Source organism: Hermetia illucens, chromosome 6 (genome assembly GCF_905115235.1).
Source record: "Hermetia illucens chromosome 6, iHerIll2.2.curated.20191125, whole genome shotgun sequence".
In the NCBI taxonomy this organism is placed as follows: domain Eukaryota; kingdom Metazoa; phylum Arthropoda; class Insecta; order Diptera; family Stratiomyidae; genus Hermetia; species Hermetia illucens.
Window position 1 is genome coordinate 20870732 of NC_051854.1, and position 16949 is coordinate 20887680.

The 16949-nt window shown below is 40.5% G+C and overlaps 1 long non-coding RNA gene across 1 annotated transcript in view; it reads left to right on the forward strand.

Annotated features, from left to right (window-relative positions):
- Window positions 1-396: 396 nt before the first annotated feature.
- The window catches only part of LOC119660176, a 62863-nt gene continuing 46310 nt past the window's right edge, over window positions 397-16949 (forward strand). Inside the window, exons 1-2 of the long non-coding RNA XR_005250404.1 lie at window positions 397-488; window positions 564-1103. This is a non-coding gene — a long non-coding RNA (uncharacterized LOC119660176). The remainder of the gene's footprint in view (window positions 489-563; window positions 1104-16949) is intronic.

Consider the following 16949-nt stretch of genomic DNA (forward strand, 5'->3'; position numbering starts at 1 on the left):
AAAATTGCATTCGTGTGATATTGCAAAAAATTCTAGGAAATATAGCGCAATAGGTAGCGAAACGAATTTTCAAAATTGTTTACAAAGGACAGAGGATGTTGCAAATGAGAATGAGTCTCGTCTCCGATACTACAAAACGCTTTTAGAAAGTATTAAATTTCTATTAATTGAAACAAATCTTGGATGCATTATACATATATAGATTTGTACTGACAGAATTGACTTGAATGGTCATGAAAGCCTTTTCTGAACAAAATTATTTACAATTTCGACCCTTTCAAAATGTTGCATGAAAGCTTCATGTTGTTGAGTTCTATCATATCACGCTCTCGACTTTCTCCAACAACATCGCTCAGGCCCTTCAGTAGAAGCTTCTAATGCAATCACTCGAATCTAGTGCAGTCTCGCGTGGGCAACAGGTTTGCATACTTCGTGCTAAATTATTTTTTCTATTCAAATTTTGTCGCTAAAATTTCACTACATTTTCGGTAATAATTTACAGAATTTTAATACAATAATGTTGTATAATTTTTGAATCAACATCAATTCCTTCTTCCTTTCAGGCGATTATTGTGAAAAGGGACACATTGAATAGCATCGCAACCGCATGGTTCCTTCAAGTTCAGACGTGTGAAGTCTCCGCAATAAATGCGAAAACCAGTTTTCTTCTATTCCGCGCGCCAATAATAAGTGTTTCTAGTTTCGGGTCCGATTTCGGCATTTTTAATTTTTATTCACGAATGATAAGGACATAAGGAAAATGCATTTAGAATTTGTTCGTCCTTGACCGCGTTTTGCTTTTCCTTTGAATTATTCGAAGTCAACCGGGTTCCAATTCGTGTAATGCGGGCGAATATTAATATCTACGTGAGTGAATTGTGTGTAAAAGCTGACGAGATTGGCGGTGACTCCTTAGGAATACCAGTGCATTCAGTGATACTAGAGATTGACAATGAATTCAATTTTTAAAATTTCAAAAAATTCGATGAGTGTTTATTCGGTAATTTCGCGAGTGGATTGCGTAGTGTCCGAAATATATGTAGGAGTGCAATTTCTGAAGGAGCCGCAGTTCAAACTACGACTGGATAAGGAGTTATCAGGCGGTGAGTACATATTTCCATATATTTCTCTTATATCCAATTTATTATTAATTCAGTTGAATGATAAGGGCTTAATTATGCGGTGATTTACAAAATCGAAATTGTTATAGAGTCAAACGAATCTGGTCATGGCTTGGTCATGTCATTTATCGGGGCCAGTCTCAGCAAATCCTAGCTGAGCATAGGCTTTTGTTGTGATGTGATCTCGGGAATATTGCTCAATGCTGGAAAGTTGAAGCGAGTCTGCGTTAGGGTAGCTCTTGTAGCAACTAAATGTGCTAATTTATTAATAGAACCCCGCTGTGCGCTGGAGTCCAAATTATTTGGGCTTCCTTAAGGTGAGAATCCTCGACATAGCCAGGAGTTTTTGAAAATAAGTAGTGGATGGGTGTTTGAGATACCATGCATTTCCACGCTACCAGACTGTCAGGTAAATTCCAATTTTTGGGCATTGGGATCCTGTGCTGCACCGGTTGCAAATTTGATAACGACTTGCTCAACAATGAGGATCGAAGCTTCACCGAGATTGAAAAGTAAACATTCCTTAGATATAGGAAACACAACAGCGCAACCTGTGGAGTCCGCCGAGCGTGCTGTGTCAGTTCCAAGCGGATGAAAGCCAGGTTTTGTGAGCTCATCCGCATGTCGGCAACATTAGGATGCAATTTGGGGCTGGGTTAGTTGGAGTACTGTGTTCCAATATGGTTTGGATTTTGGTGGACTTAGTGTGTGTTTGATCGGAACAATGTGGCGAATATGGCATGAGCCGGGGTGGAAGTCGTGAGCCGTGCACAACATCGCAGTTGGAGGCTGCAATACTTTCCAACTGCTAGTGAACGCTGCAGCAAATTCAAGCCTCGGTCTGATTAAGCCTCTATAGAGAATTAAAATTTTGTTTAGGTGGAGTTAACTTTTAATATCGGACACTATCTGTAGGGCATTGGTTTCAGCTGATGCAATTTAATATGGCTGGTGAGTGAGATCATCTGATACTAAGTCCTTCCTTTTAATGTCTGATAATTCGTATGGTCCTGGACTTATTGATGTTGATGGGCAACGTTAATCTGTTGCTTAGGCTAATAAATTGATTGATCTCCAATTGGAGGTTGCTGGCTGACAATTCTCTTACCAGACGAAATGATGAGGAAGTCGTCAACAAATTGCCGTTAGGACGTCAGCAATAGTGTTTGGGCTAGAAGTATACACATTGAATAAAACAGGGCTAAGGAAGCTGCCGTGCGGTAGGCCATTTTGTATGAGTGTGTGGCAGTTGCCAACTTTGAATATGCCCTCATGCAGGAAGTTTAGTAACCACGTTGAAATGTCTGTAGGGATAGCTTGAGATTCAAAGCAAGTTTTTTAGACAGAGGCAACCGCGACGGTGGATGGTACTGAGCCCTAAGCAAATCAATGCTGACGTTTGACCCTCCTGGGCTTTTGTTGCCATTCGCCTGAAGCTTTTTTGAATAAGCTAAAACTTCTTGGATTTGATGTGGCACAAAAGGCTTTGTAGCAACGTTGTCTTTCGTTGAAAAAATGTTTTAGAGTCTTTTGGCTTCCTAGAGTTATTAAGGTTTTGTTTGTAAAACAAAACCTTATTAAAATCGGTTCACTGTCTGTCTGTCTGTCCGTCTGTCTGTCTGTCTGTCTGTCCGTCACACGCATTTTTCTCGGAGACGGTTGTAGCGATTGTCACCAAATTTGGTAGAAAGGTGGGAACTGTGAACGCTCACGCATATAGTGAGTTACATCCTTTTACGTCCAATTTAAGGGGGGGTCCCCATACATGCAAAGGGAGGGTGTAAATTTTTTTTTCATCAAATATAGTCATGTGGGGTATCAAATTAAAGGTCTCGATTATTACTTTTCGAAGCCAGTCTTAGTTTTAACATTTGTTGAAAAGGTGGGGGGTGCGGGGGGTTGAAAGTGGTCATTTTTTTAACGAACCCATTCTCAGAAACTACTCAACCAAAAAATCTGAAAAAAATCAGGGGGCTGTCACTATATGGTGCCTAGGCTCCGAAATACCCTCCATACCGATACCTGTTCAAATAAAGTCAATAATAGTACATTACTACAATTTTTAGTAATTGACAGGTAAACCCCCCTTAAGTTCACCCTAGAATCACCAAATTTCGCAACAATAGGCTATAGCATAGAGCATGATTCTACCAAATTTGGTGAAAATCGCACTATTACTAACAAAGTAATACTAAGTCAAAGCTGTCGCTTCTCTGCAAATTCGAGACTAGGAATGTCAATATCACTTGAAAGTGGCTATTTTCACATAATATATGCATATTTTACGTGCTACATGCTAATGGGACAAATGCACACCCAAATCTCTTTATAAAAGAAATAAACAAAACCTTTCATACCTGAAGCGTCTAGCTTCCGGTGTCCCGACTTGTTTTTAATATTAAAGGTGAGTGGACTTGGATATTCAGACTGTAGGTAGGAGGGTATACTGTTTATTTTTATGGGAAGTGTCATGTTTACTAGATTGTAATATCCTACATCCATCTTAAGCTGGGGTTGTTGATTATTGTTAAGTCCGTAATTAAGAAATGATTCCATGTGTCGCTGATGAGATGCTAGTAGCTAGGTTTCTCATTATTAAGAATCTGGAATTCTATTCCATGAAGGAGTTCTGAAAGAACTCGACCCTTGGAAGAATTGATAGTATAACCCCATGTTTGGGAACATGCATTGAAGTCACCAGCCAGAACACCATTTGGTCAGCCCTCATTGGTTGACGAAGGAAGTTATACGGAAACAATTGTGATATTGAATTGTAAGTTTCTAATGCAAGCTATGATAACACCGTGATCTGTTGGATATCGGACTCTTTAGAAAACAATTTTGTGTGTGAGGGCGATTACGACATCCCCAAGTAGGTCTGGTATTAATTTAACAATTGCATTGAAACCAAGAATGGAGAAATTACTGCTTTTTTGCTAATAGTTGAAAATTTCGGCCAATACCACTATATCAGCATTAAGATTTTTAGCATAATACTCAAGAGATGCTTTGTTTTGCGGAAAACATGGTTAGCTAAAATGCAGCTCTTCATCATTCGGTTTGGTGGGAATTGAACGAAATGCTTTAAAATTTATTTTAGGAGTTTGTAATAGTCAGAAACTATCTGATTGCTGGGATGGTTATAGATGGAAATTCCGCTATGGAAGGTGACTTTCGTAGGGGTGGGGAAGATCGACCTTTTTGTTTACGGGATAGAATGGTGTTTTGGCACTGTGCTGAAGGGGTGTTTTCCACTTAGTGTTTTGTTTACATCCTCTTGAGGGTTTCTGATGGGTAAAACCCTCTTTTTCGTAAGGGACGGGAAAGTTTTTTTTGAACATGAACTAAGAATAAGAACATCATAATAATTGGTAGAATTGTTACGTTCTGGATGGGAGTTATTTGATTATTTCGAAGATACTCTAGCCATTTTGCCGCAAAGTAAGCACTCTGGGTTTTCGAATGGATCATAACATGTCGGGATTTTGCAGCATTTTAGACATCTTTCATTGGAAGAGTAATCTTATCTTGCACATTTGCAACGTTGTCAGATTTTGAGGAACAAAGGCTTCCAAGCATTTTTCCTTCAACTTTTCGTTTTTGACAAAATCGTTCGCATTTTCAGTGGTATCAAGGATGACACGAAAACGTGAAAAACCAACTTTTTAGCGTCGGTGATACCATTTAATTTGAAATTTATGATCGCTTTGAAAACTGGAGACCATCCAAGCTTTTAATAGTTTCGCCTGGGCGGAAAACGTTGTCAACTAATAATTTTTAAGGATGCTTTCGTCGTAAGTGACTCTTTCGCGCCCCTTTCGTTTGGGGGATGTTTTCAACAGGGGGCGGGGGTACCGGGGATACCGAACTATCTCTTAATGTGCGTTCTTCCTTTTGACAAATATTCAAGGCAGATTTTCGGACATTGTGAGAACGTGATGGATGCTGATGATCATTCACCAACATCGGCTTCCACTTATAATCGGCACGTTGGGAATAGAAATGGCCGACTTACCTTTTTGTTTGTTGATATTAAAAACTACCCATGTAGAGCCATGCGACACTGATAGAAATTAAGTAGCAACAATGTCTTTGGGGTCAACGCTTATGGATGCTAACAGTCTTGGTTTCTGGTCGAATACATTCGGATGGTAGTTGAATATTAGCTTATCTTTTTTGTTTTACGTTTTTCGTGGAGGCGTTAGAAAATGCACTCGTGATGTCCCAAATGCTCAGATTCGACCAGAATGTCATTCAAGTAGACGAAATAGAAGTACATGTTTCTTAGAATAGAGTGGATGAAACTCTGGAAGGCTTTCGCCGCATTGTGCAGGCCAAAAGTCAGCCGTGTAAATTCGAAGAGTCTAAAAGATCTGCAAATTACTGTTTCTTGAATATCTTCCGGAGCTGTAGGGGTTTGGCGGTAGGCGAGGTCAAAGAGGCATGACAGTTTGCCAAATAATGCGAAAGGATTGGGATAATGGGAGTAGGGTACCGGTTAGAAATCGTCTTAGCATTCATCATCAGCAACGCCGCAACAATCGGTATCCGGTCTAGGAACCAGACAACGCGGGTTTGCGCCGAGGTCCACCAATTCTGCTGTCTGGCGTCTTGACCTATCGTCCCCTCTCAGGCAGGGTTTGCCCCGTCTTCTTTTTCTACCACAGATATTGCCTTTATAAACTTTGGTGGCTGTATCATCCTAATCCGAGGAAGACTGAGAAGATCATAGTCTTGTACAGTAAGAGCTTTGACCCCATGCTGAGGCGATTCGAGTGGAATAGTTTTTGTAAGGTAAAATAGGCACTGTTGACAGCCAACATCTGGCCGCGCACATTGGTCTAAGTCAGCCTAGTCAGTCTTATTAATTTCATCGGTATACCGAATTCTCTCATGGTCGTGTATAGTTTTACCCTGGCTATGCTATCATAGGCGGCCTTAAATTCGATGAGAGATAGTGCAACTGATGTCCATATTCCAGCAGTTTTCCATCGCTTGCCGCAGAGAAAAATGTTGCTCTATTGCTGATTTTAATGGAGTGAAGCCTCTTTGATATGGACCAGTGATGTTCTGGGCGTATGGGGCTATCCGACCTAGCAAGAGAGCGGAGAATATCTTATAGATGGTACTCAGCATCGTGATGCATCTGTAATTGCTAAACAGATAATGCCTCTTTGCAAGTCGTTGATTCGCTGAACCATACCTTGAGCATAAGTTAATGAACCGTTTTGTATAATTGGTCGCCTCCATATTTAGCCGTTCTGGTGATGCTAGTAATTGTCCGTCGTTTTTAGTTGGCAGGACCTCCAACTCGCCGATATTCTGGTTGTTTAGCAGTTCATCAAAATACTCAACACATCGCTCCAATATGCCCATTCTGTTGGAAATTAAATTTTACTCTTTGTCTCAGCAGGGTGATCATCGAGGTGTAGAAGGCTTCATCCTGCTGACTTGTTGGTAAAGCTTCCGCGCCTGGTGCGGTTACTCCCTGCAATTTGCGAGTTCACAAACCTGTTGGTTCTCCCAGGTTTTCTTCTCCCGTCTGCAAAGTCGCTTCTTCGCTCGACAGAATTCGTGGTAAGTCCCCGCGCAGGCCCGCGTTCTTTGAGAGTGCAACATTACTAGGTACGTGAAATTTCTCCGTTCCGTTGCAACTTTACACTCATTGTCGAGCTCTTGCGACTGATGCCAAGTATTTTTGTGGCCGTATCAATGATAACGTTCTTGAGGTGGTTGTACAGATCGTTTGTCGATTCTTCATCTCTAGATTCTTAGTAATCCGCAGTCCGTTATCATTGGCATCCCTGTATAAGCTATGGGAGCCACCATATCCCCTGAATACGGGCTATGTCCTTAATGGGCTGTTAGAAACCCTAAGTATAATTTTAATGTCATACTTGGAACAGTTGTTGAGGGTTTGTTTTACGCCCTCGTAAAAGGCATCCTTCTCCTACTCCCCTTTTGCGGCTTTTTATGAAACTACGATTGCCGCCCACTTCGGAGGATTACAGAGGTGCGGGTGGAAGTCAAGGGCAATTCTATATTTTGATAAGTAGTTTTCCTTATATCAACACCGGGTACTGTTGATGTTTTGTGATTAATTCTGAGTAAAATATGTGCTTCGAGGATGAAAAGGTCGTGTTCAACAAAGTGACCTGTTCCGTTAGCAAACTGGAAATTTGGGAGGAAATTGTTATCGTAATTCTCGTCCATAATTGATTTGATGGATCGCTAGAAGAGTTGGCGGAAGTTGAAAGGAGGCAAGTAGGCCTGTAGCTATCACGAAGGAAGGGTTTTCGTTTTTCTTGGGAATGGGTGTGGTTTGAACAGACTTCCAGTTCGTCGAGAAATTGGTCTTCAGCAATCAATGATTATTGAGGGAGGGCAGGAACGGACTAATGTTTGTGAAACTTTTCTTCAAGATGGGATTTTGCCAAGTCTGGTTGACTTTCTGTTTTTGCTCCTATTAATGGGATTTGTAACCATTTTTTAAGCTTGATTAACGTGATTGACGTAATCGAGGCAGACAGTCTGATTGAGAACAGTGGGTACAGGAATAATTTAGTTTGATTGGTTGTTTTGACGTACAATAAGGAGTTTAAGATGGACGATTGATGCATAAGCTTCAGCTTCAAAGCTTTAGTCAAGCATGTGGAGGGTGCAGCGGTGAGCTTTGAACAAAATTTTTGCAAGGATGTGTGCTTTTTCGGGAAGAGAATTGTTTTAGGATAGCTTATCATAACGGCAGCTAGCTTTGTCAAGTTATAGTGCGATTTTATGGATTTCCCTATATATATTTGAGTTTAATTCTTTATTGGTCTGGCGGTTATGAAGATGGATGGCATGTAGGGTGGCGATTTTTTTGTTGATTGAAGTAACAAGGCCGTAGATCTCCTCCTTTGCGGAGGAATATTGCTGAGGGTACCTATTTCAAAATAGTAGTTTATTTTGTAAAAGAAGTTGTGGGGAATGTCGTCCGGAAGCAAATGCGGTTTCGGTAATTGAGGGTTCGATGACGCAAGTTCGTCGCAAAATTCCGGAGTGACTTTAGTATGTTGATGTCAATAGTATCATTCGATACTGGGCGGTTTTAAGGAGGTTGAAATCGATGGACGGATGACCCGATCTGAAAGTTGTATGTTGAGGATAATATCATCGTGGTCACTGGTGCCACGGATAGTTTCCAGGAATGGGAAAGTGCTTTGTTTGGACGTATGTTGATATTGTTGCCGATGATGATGTAGTCAAAAGTAGGAATAGCGGTTCAGCACACCGTATGCAGGGCGCGCCGAGCTGAAATGGGAAATGTCTCCGGCAGCGTGGCTTGTTATTAGTCTGCAGAGTAGATGGTGACCAATGTTGTTAACATAGGAGCCAAATGGGGAAATGTATGTCGCCTCCTAAAATTAGGAATCACTATCAACCAGGTAGGCGTGGTTGATCCACGAAGAAAGAAATGATAACGGCCATCTCGTGGGATTTAAGGACGTTGGTGGGTAGAAAGAGCTCTTTAGTTAGGAATTTGTCAGAGAATAGAATTGGTGATGAATATAAGCATTTGGTTTGGATAGTGTCTGTCGGTCGAGAAAATATTCAAGTTAGGAAATGAGGACCTATGGCGGCAATACAGCCAGATTTCACTCAGGCACAGTATTTGCGAGCTGAGTTTATATTTAATTCAATGATTTTAATATTCCTGATTGAATGGAGTTGTAGACCATGTGTGATGTACCTAGTGTGACCTTCCCCTTATGATGAGTGTCATCACGAATAATTTACCCACACAGTTCTTCCTTTGAAAGAACATCAAGTTTCACCGACAAGCGTTAACGAAGATTTAACACTTTCATCAATTTTGAAAAAAGCAGGGAAGGTGGATCTAGGCGTAGAACTGCATTAATTTTGGTGCCGCCGTCGCCACAAACAACGTCTCCACAGTATACAAAACTGGAAAACATTTCCCCTATTCTGCCCATTAATTTAGGCAGGACGAAAGTGACATCCTGACTGATTGAGAACCTTGGTTTTGTTGATGTTTCGATTCAATTTGTCTTCTTTTCTAAATCTGGAGTCATTTGGCTAATGTCCATGACTGCAACACTTACATCTAATTCACCAAGCAAGGGTACGCTTGCTTAGGATTTGACGTCGAACTGGGAGGTTCAACATGCGATCTTCATTTTCACCTCAAATAGACAGTACTATTGCACGGAGAAAAAATTACCAAATGCTTAGCAAACTTGTTTCATTATATTCGAAACAAATTATTAGAGAACTTTTGGGCATGGAACATATGTTGTAAGACTGTATTTTCTCCAACGGAGGGTGAGGATTAAGGTTGTCAGGTTCGAAAAAAGTGGAGCTATTCCTATCTACGTTGTTGCTTTTATTTACTATTTCCTGATTGACTTACTTTTACCAAACCACAGACTAGAATGAAAGCAATGTATATTCTTTTCCTTTCCCGTTCTTGCTTCACGGTAATCCGATCTTCATCAGTAAGTTCCTTGAAAAGAATGTAGGCGACTCTGACCCATGGAATTATAAAGTTAACTTTCTACCTACACGATTGTCGGAACGTCGCTTATGTGGATCTTGTTTCTAATTAATAGAAATGCACCTGGTCAGTATATTATATTCACGGGAAAACCAAAGATTTAAGCAAGTAACTCGATTTACTTCCAAGAGTATTTTTCCACTGAAACTTAATGATTCAAGCAGTTTTTTAAAGAACTTCAAGATGCAGCTGAACTAGTGGCTTGCAAACAATTTTGCTTTTACACAATAGGAAAGCAATGCTATGTTCCGAATAAACAAATAAATTATCTGCAAATTAAAAGCAATTTACGGTGTTTGCTGATATTTTCGATTATTCAACCATATATTAAGCAATTGTTTGCCGCTTTTGTCCTGTTTTTTTATATTAATAGTTTCCCGGGTTTAGTTTCGTTTCCATTTGTAAGTAACTCCATTTTCTCAGAACAAATATTTCATTTTATCTGCAAAACAATACCTTGCAGGCCTACTGTCTATCATGAAATCTTATAAAACAATGCGATTTTTTGCGTCAACCATTGCGCAATTGCCATATCATTAAACTATTTCAGTCCATCAAGACACCCACTCACCAGAAAATCCGCCACTATAAATCACATCACGAACTTAATTTCTTTCTCCATACCAAGCATCGTTCCCTAACTCAGCCAGCAACTTAAGAAACATAATTTGATATCTTTTTTGCAAAAGACCGCTTATGTGTCAAATTATAGCGAAAAGATATTTAAACAAAATAGTGAATTCCTTTGACACTTTCCCGTTGTTTCCGCTACAAAATTAACAACGCAGGCCGAAAAGCATAGCGCCATTGTCTATTGACTCATTGATCGGATTGCTGGGATCGCAGCATGCTTGGTCCTCAATGGTATTTGCATAACCGCGTGTCATGTTCAAGTGCCCAATTGCATAAAAGCCTGTGGGACACGATATTCAATCTGATTAACTGTGGTCTCATTAAAACGCCGACAATGATGGCAATGACGACCAGCACATTTTGAATGAAGCACTGAACAAAGGGGAATTGCAATCGTGATATTAGAGAAAGAACTATCTAACTATCTTATTAACGAAGATTGAAAATGTTCAGTTTTTGGTGTTGACGCAATGCTTTGGTCAGGAAGAAAGTGTTAATGGGAAACTGTAATGATTCCATCAAAAAAACGTTTTTTTTTTGTATTCTATGTGTATTTGGATATTAGTATTCGTTTTCTCAAACCAGACATCTAATGCCCGCAACTATTTACTAAATAGGCTGCTCGTTATTTTTGTGATTTTAAATTATAAAATAAATTAATTTTTTATTTGGTATTTGAACATTATATGTAAATGTACTTTTTATTTCTGGAGCATGTTCATAAAAGTATTGTTACTATTTTCGAATTTTTCTCAAAATATTGAGTGGAATCAAGTCCGCATTACAGCAAGAAGTCTTCATGGGTCAACAAGTATTCACTATGCTGAATAAGTAGTATCAGTGGTCACCCCAAGGAGTCCCATTATCGTTGTGATCCTCCGTTTGTGATAGCACAGACTCCCAAGATCAGGACTTCTGTGGTAAACGCAAGGGGGAAGTGTTCAGCCAGATCATATCTTTAGAACAAGCCTGTAGCATTCACGAAGGATAGCAGCCCCCCTACCTTGCAATTAGAAATCTTCTCGAAACCCTCTAAGAATGGGCGTAGCCTGGCGCTAATTGGGGCTGGGCAATATCAAAGGCAGGGTTTTTTTCATCCTCTGAGCAGCTTCAGCAGTACTAATTGAAGGGTATACTAAGTCTGGCAGCATGGTGAGTGCCCCGTACAAATTGCTGTAACCCTATATGCATTTGCGCTCGTCTGGCCAAGAAACTCTGCCGATCGGATTTTGTTATAAGAGGGCTAAATTATCTCATGTTACACTTTTAGCCCGGATTTCTTAGCCTTTGGCAGGCCTTCACTATCTCTAGTACCTCCGCCAGCAATATACTGGTAATTCCTGGAAGCCCACTTGGCTAAATTGTCTGTATCCGAGAAAGCCCCCACGCCCACTCTACAGATCATTTTTAATCCGCCGGTGCAGAACATGTCACCGGCCCTCCACTCTATCCTTGTTAGAAAACTCACAACAAAATTCCTCTTGATGCTCGACTTGCGTATAGCATAGTCTGGTGGGAATGCCAAGAGCTCCCAAGGTTTTTCGTCTAGAATTTTACTATGGCCGTATGGCTTCGTTGTCTAATATCCGGATTTGTGTAATTTGACGCCACTGCACGCTACAACGTATTTAATGTGGAGGTCTTTGGGGACACATGAGTACATTAAAGGCATCTACTGGGCAGAATTTCGAACAGCACTAGCACTAGCCCAGAAAGCTTTTGAATCTTCTTAAGCTGGGTTCTATTACATCTCTTGCTCAACGACAGCCACCACACAATAGAACCGTACAATACAGCACAACAAACCAAGATTCTGTACTTCCTTTGAACCGCCCTTGATCGAGGATCCCATTTCCTTGCAAAGGTCCTCTTCCAGACGTAGGAAGCTATACAGGTGTTCATTGAGCCTTTGATGGCTCATCGAACCTCCTCTTTAGTAACATCCGTAAAATTTATGTAAGACATAATGACATGTTGAGTGCCTTCACGATCTACTCAGAATGCTAGGCGGGTAACCCCTAAAGTCAACTCCAATGTTATTTTGCTTCCGTCACCGAAAACTATACGGCGTGGACGCGCGGTTGGGAATCGTCGAGAGATATGAAAAAGACTTCGCTGGTTCCTCGCTGGAGTGACTTTCGCCATACCGTCGTAATCGACTACATATGACAGAAATTACTGTTTTAGTGCGTCCAGAATTTCAACCACGGGTGTTTCACTGGGGATGGCATAGTTCCTGTAAACCCTCTGCACTTTATTTCTTGCCCGTCTGTTGGCATTGCCAGAGCTGATTTGAATCAGTCTAGCAATGTCCTGCCTTAGCGGGTCACGCCGACGTTCAAGACGAATTTTCCATGGTGGTTCTCTTCAGTCACTCAAACCAATAATCCGAAAGCGAACCTTCTGATCGTACAATCTGACAGCCGTAACTGCACCACGCTACACAAGTATTTGTAGTTGCAACAGCGACATACAGTGGAGACGCAATCTCATCAATAATTTAGAATTTTCGGAGGTTCATCTCCTCAGTCGACTTTATCCGTTGTCTATGCGAACCTGTTGAAGTGGTGGCTGCAAATTGTGGCGAAGCGGCTGCAGCAGGCGAACAACGCTTCTTGTTATCGTGACGTCTAGACATCGAAATCACCCCATGATTAGCGATTTCGGCGCCGTGCTGTCGACTCCGTAAACCCGGACGAGTCACCAAGTCAAACGATTCCCGCCAGTAATCCGTACCGAACCTTAAATTCCTCTCTCTCCTCATTTTGGGGTTTGAATTATACGTAACTACCCGGTGTGGAGATAGCTTTGCAGTGAGTAATCTGCAAAATTGCAAAGTTCCTGGACTTTTCTCACTGACCCCATGAGACGCTGCGGTGGCGTACAGTCATTCAGGCTGGAGCTATCCATCCCACCTCCTTTCCTAATGGGGCTTGAGACCGGCAACGATCCTAAACTTCCAACCAAGCTTTCTCAAATCGATCCTCCTGGGGTCTTTGAAAGATCTCACAGTTGACAAGCTTCTTTTGAATGGATCCCTTTCTTCGTCCTGAAGGAGCAGGAGGTACTCCTGCTGTCAGCCATCTTGAACATATGCGGTGACTGTTCTCATAATTTTAGTCGTCCAACGATCTGCCTTGAGTTTATCTATATTTGGTCTTGTGACTGGTGTTCTCGGGAAGGTCGTACTTCGCTCCTTCTCCATATCTAAATCACTTGCAGTATTATATGCCAATGTGGCCAAGTTGTCCACCACCGAGGCATTGCGGTCGAGGGATACCGACGACCGGGAGCCCACTTGCTCCTTCCGAAAAGCCTCCGCTACTGGGGTTCCGATCCTAAACACCGTAAGTTTCCTTCTCCTCCCTTTTACATGGTGATTTTATGCTCTAGCTATCCTTTCCATAGTCATTTTGGTCCACGCGCCAGAGATACGCAAACACTAGCCCATATACAGTCAGAAAAGAAAAGTGCACGAACACATGTTTACACATCAATAGGTATGCCCCTATCCGCCAACTGTGGTTGCGACTGATGGGAGATCTGAGGGACTGTGTGTCTGTCTGTCTATCGGTCACACGCATTTTTCTCAAAGACGGTTATAACGGTTGACACTAAATTTGGCGGTAAGTTAGGAACTGTGAATACTCACGCATACAATGAGCTACATCCTTTTACGTCGAACTAAAGGGGGGGGGGGGGGGACAGGCTAAAAAAGGGTATACACTTTTTTTTCATCAAGTATAGTCATGTGGGGTATCAAATGAAAGGTCTGGGTTGGTACTTTCCGAAGCTAGTTTTGACATTTGTTAGAAGGTGAGGAGTGCGGGGGTCGAAAGTGATCTCTTTAACGGACCCATTCTCGGGAGAGAGAGAGGCTGCCACTATATGGTACCTTGGCTCCCAAATACCTTCCATACCAATATTGTTTCAAATAAAGTTAATAATAGTATATTACTATAAGTTTTAGTAATTGGCTGCAAAACTTCCCTTAGGGTCTCCTAAGTACCACGAAATGATGATTGCAGTGATGTAAGCTATCACATAGAGCATGATTCTACCAAGCTTGGTAGAAATCGCACTATTATTAATAAAGTTATAAAAGATCGAAGTTGTCGCTTCTTTGCAAATTCAATATCACCCGAAAATGGATATCACCTGCTACCTACTAATGGGGCAAATGCACACTCAAATGTTTTTATATTGTATAAGAAATACACAAAACCTTTCAGACATGAAGCGTCCAGCTTCTGTTTTCTGGACTTGTTGCTCTTATTTTGATATCCACCAGTGAATTAAACATTCCCCGAGCAAACCCCTTTTATCAGACATTTCTTCAATTAGATTTAGAACAATTTCAATTCGATACCAAAGATGAAGTCACGTCTTTTCACATTTCCCAAAGTTTTCTTTACTCCTATATTAAATAAAGTTGCACGCTTAAGTCTTTTGTTTCTGGGTTTATGATATTTGTGTCAAGTTGATTAGGTTCAGTTCTACTTTATGTGAATAAATTTTGTTTGACACTATCTATTGCAGTCCGCCAGAGATTCACACCCATAATAAATAGTTGTAAATATTAAACTAAGAATTGTGAATTTGTTTAACGACGGAACCAGCTGTTTCCAAACAGTTTTATATTCGGACTGCATTATAAAATCGATTTAAGTTGTAATTACAGAGATGAAAACGTAACATAGATAACGACGTATTCCAAGCATGCATCCTTGAATATTTGTCGAAACTTCCAATACTTGAGGTAAACCTTGGGGGGTGTGGTAAACCTTTGGGACTAACTGATTGATAACAATGGATAAGTTGTATAATTGTAGTTTCCATTCCTCGTCGATGACGCAACTAGAAACTTACTACATACATCCTATTTCCCACAGCTATGCAGCGAAAGTTTGGTGAATAATTGTTCAGAATCATAAAACAACAAATTGGTTACCATATCGAACAATTATCCGCGGTTACGTAATTACTCAAACAAAACTAATCACGCTTTAACATCATTAAAGCATATTGTATCCCCGTTCACGAAAACATTTCATCAAAAGTATCACCAAATCGATCCATTATCTGTATCTTTGGCTACAGGTGAATACCTACCACAAATAACGAACTTTAAAAAAAAATGGATTCATCATCTACAAAAAGACAGTTAATTTCTTCAGAAATTCAATTGTATTAGACTCTTGAGGGACAGCCAAAAAGAAAGTAAAGTAATTTGCTGGACTGGCTCCAATGCAGCCATCAACATTTAAAGCGTTCATTCAATTCAAATCCAGATCAATAGCAGATACTTAATTGCAAATAATTATGGCATTTTATGCGGGTCTTCTCTGCATTTATACGCTTGGCTGCCTTAAATGATTCCACGGTGACTTTGATTGACATCAACTGCAGAGGTGAAAACTGGCCGATTATTAAATAAGTTGGCATAAACTGCCGGTCAACCTGGCAATGGGTCGGAATTTCAAGTATTTCAGTGATTTTATTGGAAAGATTTCAAGTTCAGTGACGAACGTTGCTATGAGAAATTCCAGCGATGCATATTTCCGAAGTTTTTAATAATTTATTTGGACGTAGATTTCAGAAGGCGTAAGGCGTGAAAGTGGTAATAATGACTTTATCTGAAGCAAGTAAGGCTCCCGAAAATTACAGGATGAGGAACAACTTTATTTGCATTACTGAGTCTGACTGACAAATATGTCCAAAACCTTCAGTTAATTATGGTTTTCTTATTATGAATTTTAAATCAGATCTCCTTCTCAAAATGTGCTGTGGGACATACACAGCATTCCAACTTATTGGTTATTTTCGCCATCTTATAACTTTGCTTTCATCTGGGGGTATATTGTATCCGCTCATTGGTAACAATCTGGACCCACATTTCATAATGCATTCCGAGGTAATAAAGTTCATGTATGAAAACGAACGAAAAGCCAAACATGAAGGGGGCTAACTACCCAAATTAATGGGAAATATAGTCCGCGCAACCCGATAATAGATGTAATTTCTCCTTAGATGGGAGTGGTTAGACCAGATAATTTTCCACTGGAAATTGTTAGCCTGCTGCAAAATACTATGAAATAAAATCCGTTTAACTTTGATACCCTAATTAATTAACTAGTTCACCACAAGAGTTGGCTCAACACTATTAACTTTAGCCAACGAAATTAACACATTACCCACGTAGCTTTCTGGTGCACATTGGGACATTGATAAAAAGTCGTTTCCATATACGATATGATTGGTGATTGAATCAGGTTGGACGTGATAATTTAAATGCAAGCAGCGAGTTAGAGCATGAAAGTGTAATGAGTGACACACCGCTTTTCACATGAATAAATAAAATAAATGACAAAAAACATTTGGAAAATAATAAGAGACAAATTTATTGGCAATATGTGGACTGAATTCTTGGGAAATCTTGCGTTTATTTCATAATTTTCTGAGTTAGAGTCGGTAGGTATCAGGAGTCACTCCAAGAAACCCAATTATTGCCGTCATATACTATTTTGATGCCACAAACTCTTAAGATTATCCCCGCCGCTATAAAAGCATGAGGAGTAGCCAGCCCATAGTATTCATGAATTATACCAGCTGACCATCCCACAACTAGACGCCTCTTT